The 15,061-nt window shown below is 40.5% G+C and overlaps 1 protein-coding gene across 4 annotated transcripts in view; it reads left to right on the forward strand.

Moving 5' to 3' along the window:
- SHROOM3 (shroom family member 3) overlaps positions 1-15,061 on the forward strand; it is a 289,238-nt gene that overhangs the window by 178,688 nt on the left and 95,489 nt on the right. The gene's annotated exons all lie outside the window — the stretch shown is intronic.

The following is a 15,061-nucleotide window of genomic DNA, read 5'->3' on the forward strand; positions in this document are numbered from 1 at the left end:
CACACGTCACGAATACTAGCAGCCAAAAAGAGGGGGTTATCTGATGAAGCACCTTCCCTTCTGCTGTCTCTCTCTCTGTCCTCTCCCTCCCCACAGGTCACTAGTCAGCCTGAAGTGTGACTCACTGCCTCTTAACGTTCTCCAGGGGATGCCTCCTCTGACTCATACCTCATTTAGTATCTCTACTGCTGATGGAGGCCATGAAGGGAGAGTCACCAAAGGTTCCTTGGGTAAAGTGGAATTCTCTATATTCCAGGGGGGTGACATGACGCTTTAGAGGGCTGTATATATCTGCCCAGTACAACCCACACAAAATTTCAAGAGCCTCTTTAAGTAGAGGAGTGTAGATAAACACTCTTGGTGGAACATCCTTTAAAGGACTTTGGTTTTTGTTTTGTTTTGTTTTTTTGTCTAAGTGAACTAGACTGGTTTAACACACAGCCTCTTCTAATGAAATAAAGGAACTCTTTTCTTAACTTTGTGCTAAGAAAACCTAAGCAAAGACGTGTCAGATAAACCCCACAGTCCTAGATCCTTCAAACCATTAATATTTATATTATTTGGTTGTACCTAATTTTGTTGCTTCAAATTATTTCTCCCTGAGGTAGACAGTTTCATAGAACTTCAGGGTTAGAAGGGATCTGAATGAATGTCTAGGCAGTTTGGTTCTTATCTCGTGTGTTACAACAGTCCCCTAAAGTGGTCAACCAGCCTTCACCTGAACCCCATCAAGGAAAGTGAACTCCCTAGTACAAAAGCAGACTATTTCACGTTCAGAAATTTTCAAATCACAGTAATGTTTTTCTTCATATTAACCCTATCATGTGCTGTCTCACATCTTCAATCCTTTCATCTTTCTTGGACCCAACAGAAAACATTGAATGGTTTTTCCACTTTACTGCCTTCTAGCCTTTTGAGGATAGTTAGCATTGCCCTGCCACATCTTCTCATTTCCAGATGAGTCTTTAATTACTTCACCTATTATTCCCATGTCATAATCTAGAGTCCTGGGCTGTTAAGGTCGGTCCCTCTTCCTTGATTGTGTTCTAAATTATCCACCTCCTTCTTAGACAGCTGACATCTAACACAAACACAGCACTTCAGGGAAAACTAGCTGAGGACAAATCGCTTACCTTGCTCTTGATGGCCTACTTCTATTAGGTGTGCTAAACTTAGGATTTCACCCAATTCTTCAAAAGAAGGGGAAACCAAGGAACTTGATTCTGGAAAGTTTGTACGAAATCAACTCATCAATTTAATTTTCTTCAAGCAATAATATAGGAAAAAGAAAACTGTGGACCTTGATTTTTCACGTGGTATATTGTAGCATCTTTCTGATATGCCATTTTTAATAGTAATATTTATCCATGGTCTATCTATAAGACAGGAATTGTGTAGAAATAACAGTGCTTAACTTTTCATAACTGTCTGAGTAATGATTCCTGAGGTACCAAATATTGGGGCTTCTTAAAAGTGTCTTTAAAATAAAAGATGAACTATGTAGAGCATTTCTTTTTACCAGTGCTTCTCTGAAGTCAATGGCTCGCCCCATAAAGACTAGGGTTGGTTTGGTTTGGTTGTCTAGCAGCCTCCCCTTTCTTAGCAGCCATCCCACCCTCCTCTTTACCGATGCCTGATGGAGTCAGGTTTCTGTGAATTCTTGCCGCTTGCCTTGAAAGGTTTACTACTTCCCTCCTCCACTGCAGGATTTAGGTGCCCACTTCAGATCCAGATTAGTTTTTGTAACACTAGAAGAAAGTAAAGTAATATCGTAATACAGTAGGTTTCCCTCAAAAAGATTTATTTGATTAAAAACAGTGTCTATGTACATGTAAGATTTAATTACACCTTAGACTTCTCTGGAGAAATACCTGGTAGAATATGCAAGGCAACCTGTGGTGGTAGGAGGGTGGTATGTGAAGGTGGGAGAATACGTTAGATGCCCTTGTATCATTTCCTAAAAAGTGTATGACTGGGGAGTCTGTATAGGAGAGTGTCACTGAAAATTGTTACATATAAGGAAACCACTATCAAAAATAATGGTGCCCCTCAGCCATTGGCTAAAGAAGAAAAGGAGAACAAAATCTTAAAGACAAGTGAATTTTAAATAAAGGCTAACTAATTATAGCAGAGAATGGGTTGGTTAAGAGTGAGTACATGTAATTACGATATACAGTAATTAGGTTGAAAATGTAATCACATGCCACCTAAACATTTGCTGTGGGATGAATCCACCCCCTGCAACCATCCCCTTCTGATCTCAAAGACCCACATGGACTTTGTAAAATGTGTGATATGGTTTCCTCTTCTTAGAAGAGTGACATTTTCCAGGCCAATTAAAAGGTGCTGCTTTGAGGATATTGGAACCCATGCTCAAAGGGATAAAAGGAAATTGAAACTTCTATTAAAAGGAGCTAATGATGCCCGGAGCAGTTGGGATTAAAAAAGAACAAAGTCAATTTTTAAAAATCCTCAAATCAAAGAGCTGCTTCTCTCATCGAATACCAAGAGATAGCAAAATGATTTTTAATGAAAAATGAGGCAATGGAATGAGCCTTTTGCATAGGTCCTGGGGCTTCAATCAAAACCAGTGAGAAGTTTTAAGCAAAATCCTTTGAAGTTTTTGGGAGAAACAGGCTACATAAATTTGAGATATTGTCATAAAAGATAAACCAGCTTTTCTCCCAAATTAGATAAATGATCCAGGAAGATATTGAAAGGATAACAATAATAAGACAGTGTATATAGAGGACTGGTTTATAATTAATTCCCCATCTGACATAAAATAATTCCTGGGTTAAAATCTAACATTTAAAAAAACTGAGATATAATTGACATATAGTAATGTATTAGTTTTCAGTGTAATGCATAATGATTTGATATATATGTGTGTGTGTGTATATATATATATATACATATATATATATCGTGAAATGATCACCACAAGAAGTTTAGCTAACATCCATCATCACATACTTAATTTTTTTTCTTGTGATGAGATCTTTTAAGATCTACTCTCTTAGCAACTTTCAAATATAGTATACAGTATTGTTAACTGTAGTCACCATGCTGTACATTAGATCCCAGAACTTATTTGTCTTATAACTGGAAGTTTATACCTTTTGACCACCTTTACACCTGTGCTACCTCTCAGTCTCTGGCAACCACCGATCTGTTCTCTGTTTGTCTATGAGCTCTTTTTGTTTGTTTGTTTGTTTTTAGATTCCACATATAAATGAGATCATACAGTATTTGTCTTTCTCTCTCTGACTTATTCACTTAGCATAGTGCCCTAAGTGTACATAGTGCCCATCTACATTGTCGCAAATGGCAGGATTTCCTTCTTTTTTATGGCTGAGTGGTATTTTAGTGTGTGTGTGTGTGTGTGTGTGTGTGTGTGTGCGCGCGCGCGCGCGCACCACATCTTCTCTATCCATTCATCCATTGATAGACCCTTAGGTTTTTTCCATATTTTAGCTAATGTAAATAACACTGCAATTAACATGGGGGAAGCAGTTATATTTTCATGATAGTGATTTCATATCCTTCAGATAAATACCCAGAAGTGGAATTGCTGGGTCATATGGTAACTGTACTTTTAATTTTTTTAAGAATCTCCATATTATTTTCTATTTTGGCTACACCAATTTACAATCCCACTAACAGTGCATGAGGGTTCCCTTTTCTCCACATCCTGGCCAGCATTTGTTTTCACTTGTCTTTTTAATTACAGCCATTGTAACAGATGTAGGTGATATCTCACTGTGCTTTGATTTGCATTTACCTGATGATTAGTGATGTTGAGCACCTTTTCATGTTCTTCGCCATTTGAATATCTTCTTTGGAAAAATGTCTATTTAGGTCCTTTGCTCATTTTTTATTTGGATTATTGCTTTTTTGCTATAGAGTTGTATGAGTTTCTTATATATTTTGGATATTAACCCCATATCAGAGATATGATTTGCAAATATTTTCTTTCATTCCATAGGTTGCCTTTTCAATTTTTTGATGGTTTGCTTTGCTGCAATGAAGCTTTTTAGTTTGATGTAGTCCCACCTGTATATTTTTGCTTTTGTTTCCTTGACTTTTGGTGTCAAATAAAAAAAAAAAATCGTTGCGAAGACCAATGTTAAGAAACTTACTCACTATGTTTTCTTCTAGGAGTTTTATGGTTTCAGGTCTTATATTCAAGTCTTTAATCCACTTTGAGTTGACTTTTGTATATGGTGTAAGATAGGCATCCAGTTTCATTCTTTTGCGTGTGGCTGCCCAGTGTTCTCAACACCATTTATTGAAGACACTATCTTTTTCTCATTGCATATTTTTGGTTCCTTTGTCAGAAATTAATTGACCCTATATGCATGGGTTTATTTCTGGTCTCTGTTCTGTTCCATTGATCTATGTGTATTTTTTTATGCCAATATCATACCATTTTGATTAGTATAACATCATAAGATAGTTTGAAATCAGAAAGTGTTATGCCTCCAGCTTTATTCTTCTTCTCAAGATTGTTTTGGCTATTCAGGGTCTTTTGTGGTTCCATACAAATTTTAGAATTGTTTGTTCTAGTTCTATGAAGAATGGCATTAGAATTTTGTAGGGATTGCATTGAATTTGTAGATTGCTTTGGGTTATATGGACATTTTAACAACATTAATCCTTCCGATGTATGAGCACAGAATGTTTTTCCATTTATTTGTGTCTTCTTCAATGTCTTTCATAAGTGTCTTATGGTTTTCAGTGTACAGGTCTTTCACCTCCTTGGTTAAATTTATTCCTAGGTATTTTATGCTTTTTGATGCAATTGTAAATGGGACTGTTTTCTTAATTTCTAAAATTTAGCATTTTAATGATCTGTGACAGTGAGTCATTAGTTGATTGTTATGATGGCAATTGTTATAACTTTGATAGATTTTTCACTCCTTAGTACAGTTGATAATAACAATTTGTACTAATCTGCTCAGTCTGCCATAACAGAATATCACAGACTGGGTGGCAAAGCAACAGAAATTTATTTTCTCATAATTCTGCAGGATGGGAAGTCCAAGGTCAAGGCTCCAGCAGGTGAGAGCTCTCTTCTCGACTTTTAGTGGCCACCTTCTCACTATGTCCTCACATGGCCTTTCCTGGATGCATGCAAATGTGTGCAGAAAAGAGAGAATGAGCTTTCCATTATCTCTTCTTTTAATGGTACAAATCCTCTTAGATCTGAGTCCCACCCTTATACCTCATTTAATCTTAATTACTTCCTTAGAGACCCCCATATCCAAATATAGCCACATTGAGCGTTAGGGCTTCAACATATATATTGGGGAATGGGGCACAAACATTCTATAACACCGTCCAACACTAAAAAAGAAGTCAGGGAACTCCTGGGCTAGAATAGGGGTGAGGCTTCCTACCACACCTGCACATCAATGGGTAATGCCTTTGCCATTTAGAGGATAGCTGGGTGGGTGGCTGGCAAGCCATCAGAAAACCTAACAGCAGGCTAGTGCTGCATTTTCTGTTTGTTTACATTATAAATAAACTAATTGCCCAAGCTGAGGAGCACCACACCCTTGGAACAACCAGGAGAAGCCTCTTCATTGCAAATTTGCTTGAACTCCCTTAAGATACGTAATGGCAGTGGAGCCAACGGGAAACTCCCTGTCAGAAGCCAGCACTTTCGGACATGGTTATCTATCTAGCAAATCAGGGCATTTCCAAAGGAAGCTTCGCAGTGTCCCATGTCACAACCCCTGAACTTCAACCTGGCTGTGATTTTTAATGGTGGCTAAAACTATTCTTTAACCATTGAAAAGGTTTTTTTTTGGGAATAAAGCAGGTCACTCTTAACTTTTTCTTCGACTCAAACCTACCTTAAAGGGCTTTAAAGGATGCCTCCTCTCAGCTTGGAAATTTTAGGATGAATTAAGTGTTAAATTTACCAAAAAAAAGTTCGGTGCCAGTGTGTTTTAAGCAGAGGCAAACGTATCCAGTGTTGGCAGTCAGTTTTAGTGGTTTAATCATTCGAGCTAGATAAAGAGAAAGGGGAGTTGCGGAGACAAGAAAGATGGTTCTTCTCAAAAGCAAAAGACATCTGGACTGATAAGAGGACAACTGAAAGAAGAGCTGAAGATAACCTGGAGAAACTGACCGTAAATTTTCCTCAGAGTTCAGACAGAGGGTCATGCAGCTGAATTATAGGCGGCTCACTGTAGGGAATTTAGAATTTAGGTCCTGATTTTGATACCTTCTAGGTAGGCTCCTTTACCATGTACCCCATCTCCAAATATTAGGTGGTTGAATATACATACGTGGAAAAGATTGCCCAGTATGAACAGTATGCATAGTGGGTGGGACTTTGAGGTCCCTGAGAAGTGGGTCAGCCTGTATCCTGTGTCATAGACTAATGTTTCAGCTGTGCTATGTCAAACGGCTAATTACAAACTCACTTGACAGTTTAAAAGTTTTAATCTTTATATTTGTTTTATGATCCCAGGGAGGCCAGGCCTTCCTGGAGAGGGTGTTCCAGGTTATGAGTTCATGCAGGATAAGAAATACATTTAAATACACACACACACACACACACACACATACACACACTAATACCGACATCATAGCTGATGAGTTAATATAGGTTTACCCATATTGTCCAGGCAGTCTAGTTGGTTGTTCAGAAATACAGGCCTGGAACAGATATATCATGTGTGTATGTTGGGAGATGAGAGAGCCATGCATTATACTCCATTGTTCTTGAATAGGATTTTTGCTTTATTTAGAGTAATACTATAAAAGTAGAACTTAACTCCTTTAGGTTTGATACCATGAAATGAGTTAATATTGTGCAGAACTGCTCAATAAATTTAAAACAGTAGACTGTATAATTATATGATTTATAGTAAGTACGATTACCATTTCTGCCACTGTGCCACTAAGCTGCCAGGGATAGGAACCCCCTATTGAGGTTTTCTATGTACCAGACCCTGTTTTAGATCCAGAGTTTTCAATCTTGGCTCTTATTAATATTTTGGGTCGATAATTCTTTGTTGTGGGGGGCTGTCCTGGGCACTGTAGGATGCTTAGTAGCATCCTACTAGATGCCCGCTAGATGCCAGAAGCACACTTCTTCCACCCCAATTGCGACAAATTTCTCCAGACATTATGAAATGTCCCTGGTAGCAAAATTGCCCCTGGTGAGAACCACTGTGCCCAACACATGACATACTGGAGATGGGATGTGGTGCATGCAAAGGGCATGAGCTGGGGATCACGCTGCTGTCTTCTCTCCTTCACTCCCTTTATGTATCGAGCCCTTGCAATGGGCCAGGAACTGAGCCAGGTGATGGGGACATAAGGATCAATATGACATGGTTTTTACCTCAAGAAGAGTCTAGTAAGGGAGAAGAACCCATCAGTAAATATATTACCAACCAATGTAGTAAATGCAGTGAAATATATACACCCACTAGCTGGGAGCACATGATAAAGGTTAAAGGTGGAGAGCTCCGGACCCAGGCTGGGAGTGGAAGGTGGCGGTATCCAGGAAGGCTTTCCTGACTTGCGTAGTCTGACCTGAGTCTTAAATGATAAGTGGACGCGGTGAGAACACTGAGCAGAGGCTTTATTCAAAGTTGTATGGGCAATAATGAAGCATAATACAAGACTCAGAGGTAAAAACAATCCTAGAGTGTGTTACGTGTTGGGGAGGGAATGCTAAGAGTCTGGACAGGTACACAGGACGACCTTCTTTGCCATTCTAAGAGCTGTACTCTTAGGAGGTGGCGAGCCATTAGAGGGTTTTAAGTGAGGGAGTGACATGTTTTTGTTTAAACTGATTGTGTTGGTTGGTATGTAGAGAGTGGATTTAAGGGCACAAGAGGGAAAGCAGGGAGACCAACTTAGGAGGCCAAGAGATAATGAGGGCCTGAACTAGGGCAATGGAAGTGGGGGAGAGATTCAAGAAATATTTTAGAGATAAAATGACTTGGTGATTCTTGGGTATGGAAAATGAAGAAAAAGAACATTCAAGGGTGACTGCCTGTCACCCTTGTTATACGGTGACACTCGCAGTATCTAGCATATAGGAAATAGTGAGGGTAACTATTGTATTACGCTATCATATCAGCTTCTTCTTATCCCCAGTTTGCAAATGAAAGAATTGAAGTTCAGAGGGGGAAAAAAAGTGGTTAGCCAAAAGTCACACAGCTAGTGAGTAGAGAAGCCAGGACCTGAGCTCAACTTGACTCTAACTTCCACCCTATCCTACTGCATGGCTTCGGCTAAGTGTGGATTAAAACTGTGAAAAAGTTCACTCGGAGATTGAACTAGGTTGCCACTGGCTTTTATGCTTGGCAGGTGTTCAGTATTTACTGAACGGAGGAATGATTTTCATGAAAATGACACCAGTATTTACATATCATTTTCATACATTCCAAATAGTTGAGGGGGAAGAAGTGGCTTACCAAGTATTACATGCAAATATCACCCACCTGAACGGCAGCATTGGTCTCCTCTCAGGTTCCTGCAACAACAGGTGAGGTCTTGAGGCACCACAGTCCATTGTTTTGCCTCTTCAGACCCATCGCCTTGGACACAGGTATAACGAATACCTATTAAATAATTCAGTAATTTATAGTATTTGTTTAGCATCGCAATTAAGTTCTGGGCCAATAAGAGGACCTCCAGTCTCTATCTGAAACTATTAAATGTGACCAAGACCAAGAATGGCTGTTGGGTAGGAAAGGGGGAAGGTAGTTACTGGGCTGAAGGTTGACTCTTCTGCGTGTCATTAAGATAAACACAAAGACATTCCTGTTACTTCTCTCTAGGATTGCTCCCTTAACCTTTCAGTCTCCATATCTAGACTTCAAAGCTCCTAGGAAAACTAAGATACAAAGTATAGGATTAGTTGCCCAATTTACTTATATTTTAAGAAAGTGTCCAAAAACAGCCTGTTAAGCCTTTCTGACAGTCGTGACAGGTCTCATCATCGGAAACTCCAAGAATGATTATAGCCTGTGACCTGTGACAGCTCTGAAGGCCCATAAGAATTGTCAGGGAATGTCACTGGTATTTATCTCTCAGGATCACCTTTCTCACTGCCAAGGAGAGAAAGTTCTAGACCTGGATGGAAGAATATTCACAGCACTGCAGTCACCATTAGTGGCTTACATCTGTCATCCATGCATGTGAAGATCTGTACCAGAACTGAAAACGGAGAGACATTCACAGTTTCATGCTCATGAAATTATAATATAGAGACTCCCATAGATCAAGGCCCTCTGCAATGGCCAGTTCTTACCCTGCAGAATCAGGGATTCCTTGGTCTGGGGTCAGGGCCTCAGCCAAGTCAAGTGCACCAGAAGGGCCCAAGGGGCATCCCTTGTTCCTTATTCCTGCTGCACCTGCTTGGGTTCTAGCTACAAGGGAGCCCATGAAGGTATTTCTTGTACATTTGTGGTACCAGAGCCTCCTCACTGTTTCCAAGGCAGGGCTTGAATCTACCATAAGGGCCTTGTATGATGGTTCTCCTTAGAAACTACTACTGGACAATAGGTTATTAATATTATACTTCACACTCAGACGAATTTAAAAGAAACAGATGATTTCCTTAAAAAAAAAGAAAAAAACTATAAGTTTAAATTGCACCCAACTAATATACCTTCACTTTATGCCGAGGCACTGGAATCTTCCTCCAGGTAAAACTCTCTTGATCTATATTTCCCTTTGCCTGCCATATTTTATTCATTCTTCAGATCTCAATTTAGAGGTTACTTCCTCTAGGCCTTTTCTGACCTCTCACTTAGCTGCATAGCACCTGGCAAGAGACTTTTTCATTCTGTGTGGTGGTATTATTGCCAAAGACTTTATAGAGTTTCTTTGGGGCGAGATGGCACCATCAGTAGACACACAGTGGACTGTCAAAGAATGCATGCACTGGACCGGAGCACATTGGAAAATGCAGGGGCTTTGCACGCCAGTGCACCTGGACTTGCATCTATGTTGTCATTTACCAGCTGTGTGATTGGAAACATCACTTACTCTTGATGATCCCCAATTTCCCCATGTGAAAAATGGAAATAATATTTACTTTACAGAGTGGTGAAAAGCCTAACACACTTCCATAGTGGGTGCTTAATAAACATATTTATTCTTTTGATCATTATATTAGGTTGAGGATTAGAAGTTCTTTCCAAAATGTTTATGCTGAGCTATTGATATGGTGCGAGGTCTCACTCTACGTATCAGCATGGGTATTTTTTTTTTTATACATGTAATTTTGCACCTTGTGTACTTGTGAAAGGCAGTCATAGAGAAGAAACACAGTATTTGAAATCAAAGGACATGGTTTGATTCACTTTGTTATCTTTTCCCCAATAAGTGACACACACTTTCATTTGTAGCTACCTCCTCTGTTCACAGCTATTTGCCTTAACTTGAATGATATGCCTTAACCGGAATGTGCTCATTACTAGCTCTAAAAATTAAAAATGGAATATTAATTATGATCTCACTTAAAATAGTTTCCTTTGGTTTCAGGTATGCTCTGCTCTGTTAAAGTAACCAAATAGTGAGAGTGCTACAACTGTTCAGTCTTCTTGGGGTTGAGATTCTGTTTCTATGGTGCAACAGTGACATCCATTGGCCTGTTGTGTTAATTATAAAGGAAACCCGCTTCTCAGCTCTGGGACTATTGGTTTTCCTGATACAGAAATACAAAGAGAACAATTTGTTTCCAGGCTCAACAAGTAAGTCACGCTAGTGGTGAGCACCTGGTCCCCTGCAGACTGGGCTGGTTTAAGGATGCCTCCCAAGGACACACTTTCTAAGATCAGTGCCACCTAGGTCTTCCCTTGTAGTCATGTGGGGTGGTCTGAGATTGGTCCTCTCTATAGAGTTCAGTAAATTCATAGGGCGGTGGGGAAACCACTGATTTGGGATTCAGATTCGCTACTGAATGCATAAGCAAGGCCAAATCAATTTACCTCTGAACCTTTTCCACACTGATGAATTGAGGCTGATAACCCAATCTGTTTTGCAGCTACCAAGGGCTTTTCCGTACATTTACAATAAATTCCCATAATCCAACAACACTTGTGAAAATTAGGAAAGCACAAATCACACCTGCTTAGTTACCACCAGACTGTGAGGACTGGAAGCCGGGCACAAATTACAGGTTGTCAAACCTCAAGCCTTGGTGACTTATGTTCACTACCCTAGATGGAATTAAACAGGTAATTACGCTGGGAAAGAGGTTCTAAAGATAGAAAATCAAAGGAAAGATAATGGGACTGGATTGAGCAATGAGTGTCTTTAGGTAGAAAAAGATATGCAGTGCTGGTTTTCATCTCCATAGAGAACCAAACAGGAAATAGCAAGACTACAAATATTTATTTCTACCTACTATGTGTCAGATGCTCTGTTAAGCATTAAAAATGAAGAATAAATAAGACAAACCGTTGTATACCCCCAAAGAGGGTATACAAATGAGGGATACCAACCAAGAGTAGTGAGCTGTAATAGTAAGTATTATGTCAAGCATTCCTGCAGGATGCTAAGGGAACATCTTCCAACCAACTCACCCCATGTGCATGTGGTGTGTGTGTGTGTGTGTGTGTGTGTGTGTGTGTGATTGGTAGGATCCAAGTATGTAGTCACTAACATAATCACCTTTGGGTGAATAGTCTTAGTTCCATTCAAAGCCAAAATATCAAACACGTCTATATCAAAATCAAGCAGACTGTAAAACTGACAAGTCAGATACATCATATTTACATTAAAAACCCAAACCCATGGATTCAATGGCATTTTGTATCTTTTCTTAGTAACTCCTTTCTGGAAATAATTAGGGAATTTATATCGAATTACTGTTGTATGTAGCCAAATCCATTACTAATTCACTGGTAAAGCTTTTTCAAATCATTGTTATGATTAAACAAACCAAAAACGGAAAAGTCTCATCTAAAATCTCATTCAGATTCCATTCTTCCTTCTCCGGCTGGCCACCTAACAGCAAAGCTTGGTTCCAGTGTCCCCTCTTATGAAATTGTCTCATTTTAGTTCTCATTGTAAATACTAAAGGCCCATCCTTCAGCCTACCTCTCCTCTCCCTAGCAACAACTTCCCAATGTGAACTTGCCAACTCTTCCTCTCTAGAGAGGGCCGAGTACCTATTGCTTCCAATTTATAGGTGGAAGTTTCTGAGGACAGAGGCCAACAGACCCAATACACCTTGCCAAACAGGCAGCCCCCACAAATGTGAGTCCTTTACTGCCCCCGCCACTGTCTAACCATCGGGCTCCTTGGAAAAAGTGGAGCCCACATTTTAAAGCATCATTTCTCCTTTTGGTCATTTTGGGTTAGAACCACATGTTAGTCGAACCAAGAAAATTTTAGCCAACAACTATTGACTCTGTTTAGAGTCCTTTCACAAACAACGAAGTATGAGTCTTCTGAATCCAGTGAAATTTCTAAGGGCTTTGAGAAGCGTTTTTCATTAAGCAAGAAGAGATGAGTTCATTTTTCAACTGAAGCAACCCATCCAACATACATACGTATGAGTATAGTAGTCCCCAGTGTGTTAATGTTAAAGAAACTAAATGCAGCCACACAGCAATATCCCCAGAGGCTTTCAGTGCTCAGTATGCTGGGTGTCATATGGAGACCACCCCTGCTGGTTGCTGTCCCTTGGCCATCAGACCTGAGAGCCTGAAGCTCACCTACTGCATCTCCCTCACATGGGAGCCTCGGGGCCCTGCCACTTGGCCCTGTGCACCCAGCTCCCGTCAAGAGCCCTTCTTGCTTGGACGGCTTCGGTACCATGAGCATCTTCATCATTTACCTTTTAGCATTTTGGATTTGGGCATAAGATAAACCCACAGTAGTCCTTTGAAGGACTATTTGATTAAGTCTGTGGAGGGATTTGGGGTTCTCTGGATAGGCCTCACTGCCGACAATCTTTCACCCAGCTGCTTAAGGCCCCATTTGCCTCTGGGTTCATTCTTGCCCTGTCTGCTTTTAAATGGATACTTGGAGAGAATCGTTAACACCCTAATGATAACCAGTCTGTAACATACAAGCTTGAATTATTTTTTAATTTGTTTTTTAATATATCTGTATGGAGAGATCATTTACAATCTGAAGTGTATGAATCTTACACACTACAGATCCATGAGTCCTGACAAATGCATATGCCTGTGCAATCCTCTATTGAGATATACACCTCTATCAAGATACAGACCATTTTCATGGCTCCCAAAAGTTCCCTTCTGACCCTTTTCAGTCTGTTCCTCACCCCTAGGCATCCACTGCTCTGACTTAGGTGGGGCATGAATGCTCCAGGGACTCCAATCCCCCCTGGTTTACTTCATCCATTTACCTTCTTTGGTTTCTATAGGAATTGGAGTCATAACACTGGCCTTCCCCCACGCTGCCATTTTAAGACACTTTTTCTGCCTGTTCAAACAATTTCTTATCTGGGTTATACATACCAAATATGTTTGGCTCTCGTTTTCTAGCAGTTGAAGATAATGAGCCAGATTTTCAAAATAGGTGAACTACTTCCTGGTATTAATTCTGACCATTTAAAAGAGCATGTTCTCTGTAGGCCCATAGTCAGCTACCATGCGGGGTGTTCAGCATTCCTAAAATTTCAGAAAGTATTCTTTTTCTAATGGGCTAGTTTACTGATCAGGAACTTCTGACTTTAGATGAAGAAAACATTTGGTGTTTGTGAAGTCAAAAAGTTTGTTTAGAAAAGCCACCTTCTCATCTAAAGAACTTCTGCTAGGGGCTGAATTGTGCATCCCCCAAATGCATAGGTTAAAGTCTTAACCCCAAGTGCCTCAGAATGTGACTGTATTTGGAAATAGGGCCTTTAAAGAGGTGAATAAGTTAAAATGAGGCCCTTAGGTTGGGCTGTAATCCAAAGTGATTTGTGTCCTTATGAGAAGAAATTTGGACATGCAAAGAGGTACTAGGGATGCACGCAGAGGGAAGGCCACATGAGGACACAGTGAAAAGACGGCCATCTGCAAGCTAAGGAGAGAGGCCTCAGGAGAGACCCAACCTGTTGACATCTTGATCTTGAACTTCCAGCTTCCAGAACTTTGAGAAAATTAATTTCTGTTGTTTAAGCCACCCAGTGTGTGGTATTTGCTTATGGCAGCCCTCGCTAACTAATCTGGCTTCCTTAGTAAGTTGTATTTCTTTGGAAGTACCTCGTGCAACCTCATGAAATATATGCAGTAAGCTGTTAATTGATCACTCTTCTTGAGTTTATGCAGCTGGAATCCCTAGTTGACTGACAGCTGTGATTCTCAGCTTAGCTGCACATGAGAATCTTGTGTGGAGCTTTTAAAAATAACAATGCTTGGGATGTCCCCCCAAATTAGGACTCAGTTGGTTTGAGGTTGGTCCTGGGCCTCTGCTTTTCAAAGCTTCCCAGGTAGTTCAGAGGTGTCGCCTGGAGTGAGAACCATCGACTGACAGAGAAGGATCTCCCCCTATAAAGAGGGGCCAAGGCTACTACAGTTCTCGGCTGGGATTCCACAGCTGCCAATGCCATCCAGAAATGGTGGGGTAGCCTTGTTGCCTATGTAATAGGACCTCGAGGACCTTGAGTAAAAATGAGCCTCTGTCCTTGGGCCTCCTATTAGTGGAACTACCTCAAGTCTGCAAGCGGCTGCAGCTATGCCTGTGAGGCACTTACTCATGCAGTGTTTCCTGGCTGGGATCCATGGGGTTTTTTTGTTTGTTTGTTTTGTTTTGTGTTTTGATCTCCTATCTTTGTCATTGATATCTACTGTTTAATTTCTGGTCCCACCCTCCATTCCAGTTGAGGGTGGGGCAGGTGGGAGGGTGTTCCAGGAAGCTGTGGCGTTCCCTCAGCACCTTGGGCCTAGAGCTTGGAGCCAACAGGAGAAATAGCCAATCAGAGGGACAGTGCTATTAAGGCCCAGACCCTTGTGGCAGTGATGGGAAGTGCTAGGGCACTTCCCTAGCAGTGATGAGATCCAGAGCCTTGTCTGGAGTGTTGGACTTTTCCGTGGATTTGGATGCTTTTTGCCACATCTTT

This window comes from Rhinolophus ferrumequinum, chromosome 5 (genome assembly GCF_004115265.2).
Source record: "Rhinolophus ferrumequinum isolate MPI-CBG mRhiFer1 chromosome 5, mRhiFer1_v1.p, whole genome shotgun sequence".
NCBI classification, from domain to species: Eukaryota; Metazoa; Chordata; class Mammalia; order Chiroptera; family Rhinolophidae; genus Rhinolophus; species Rhinolophus ferrumequinum.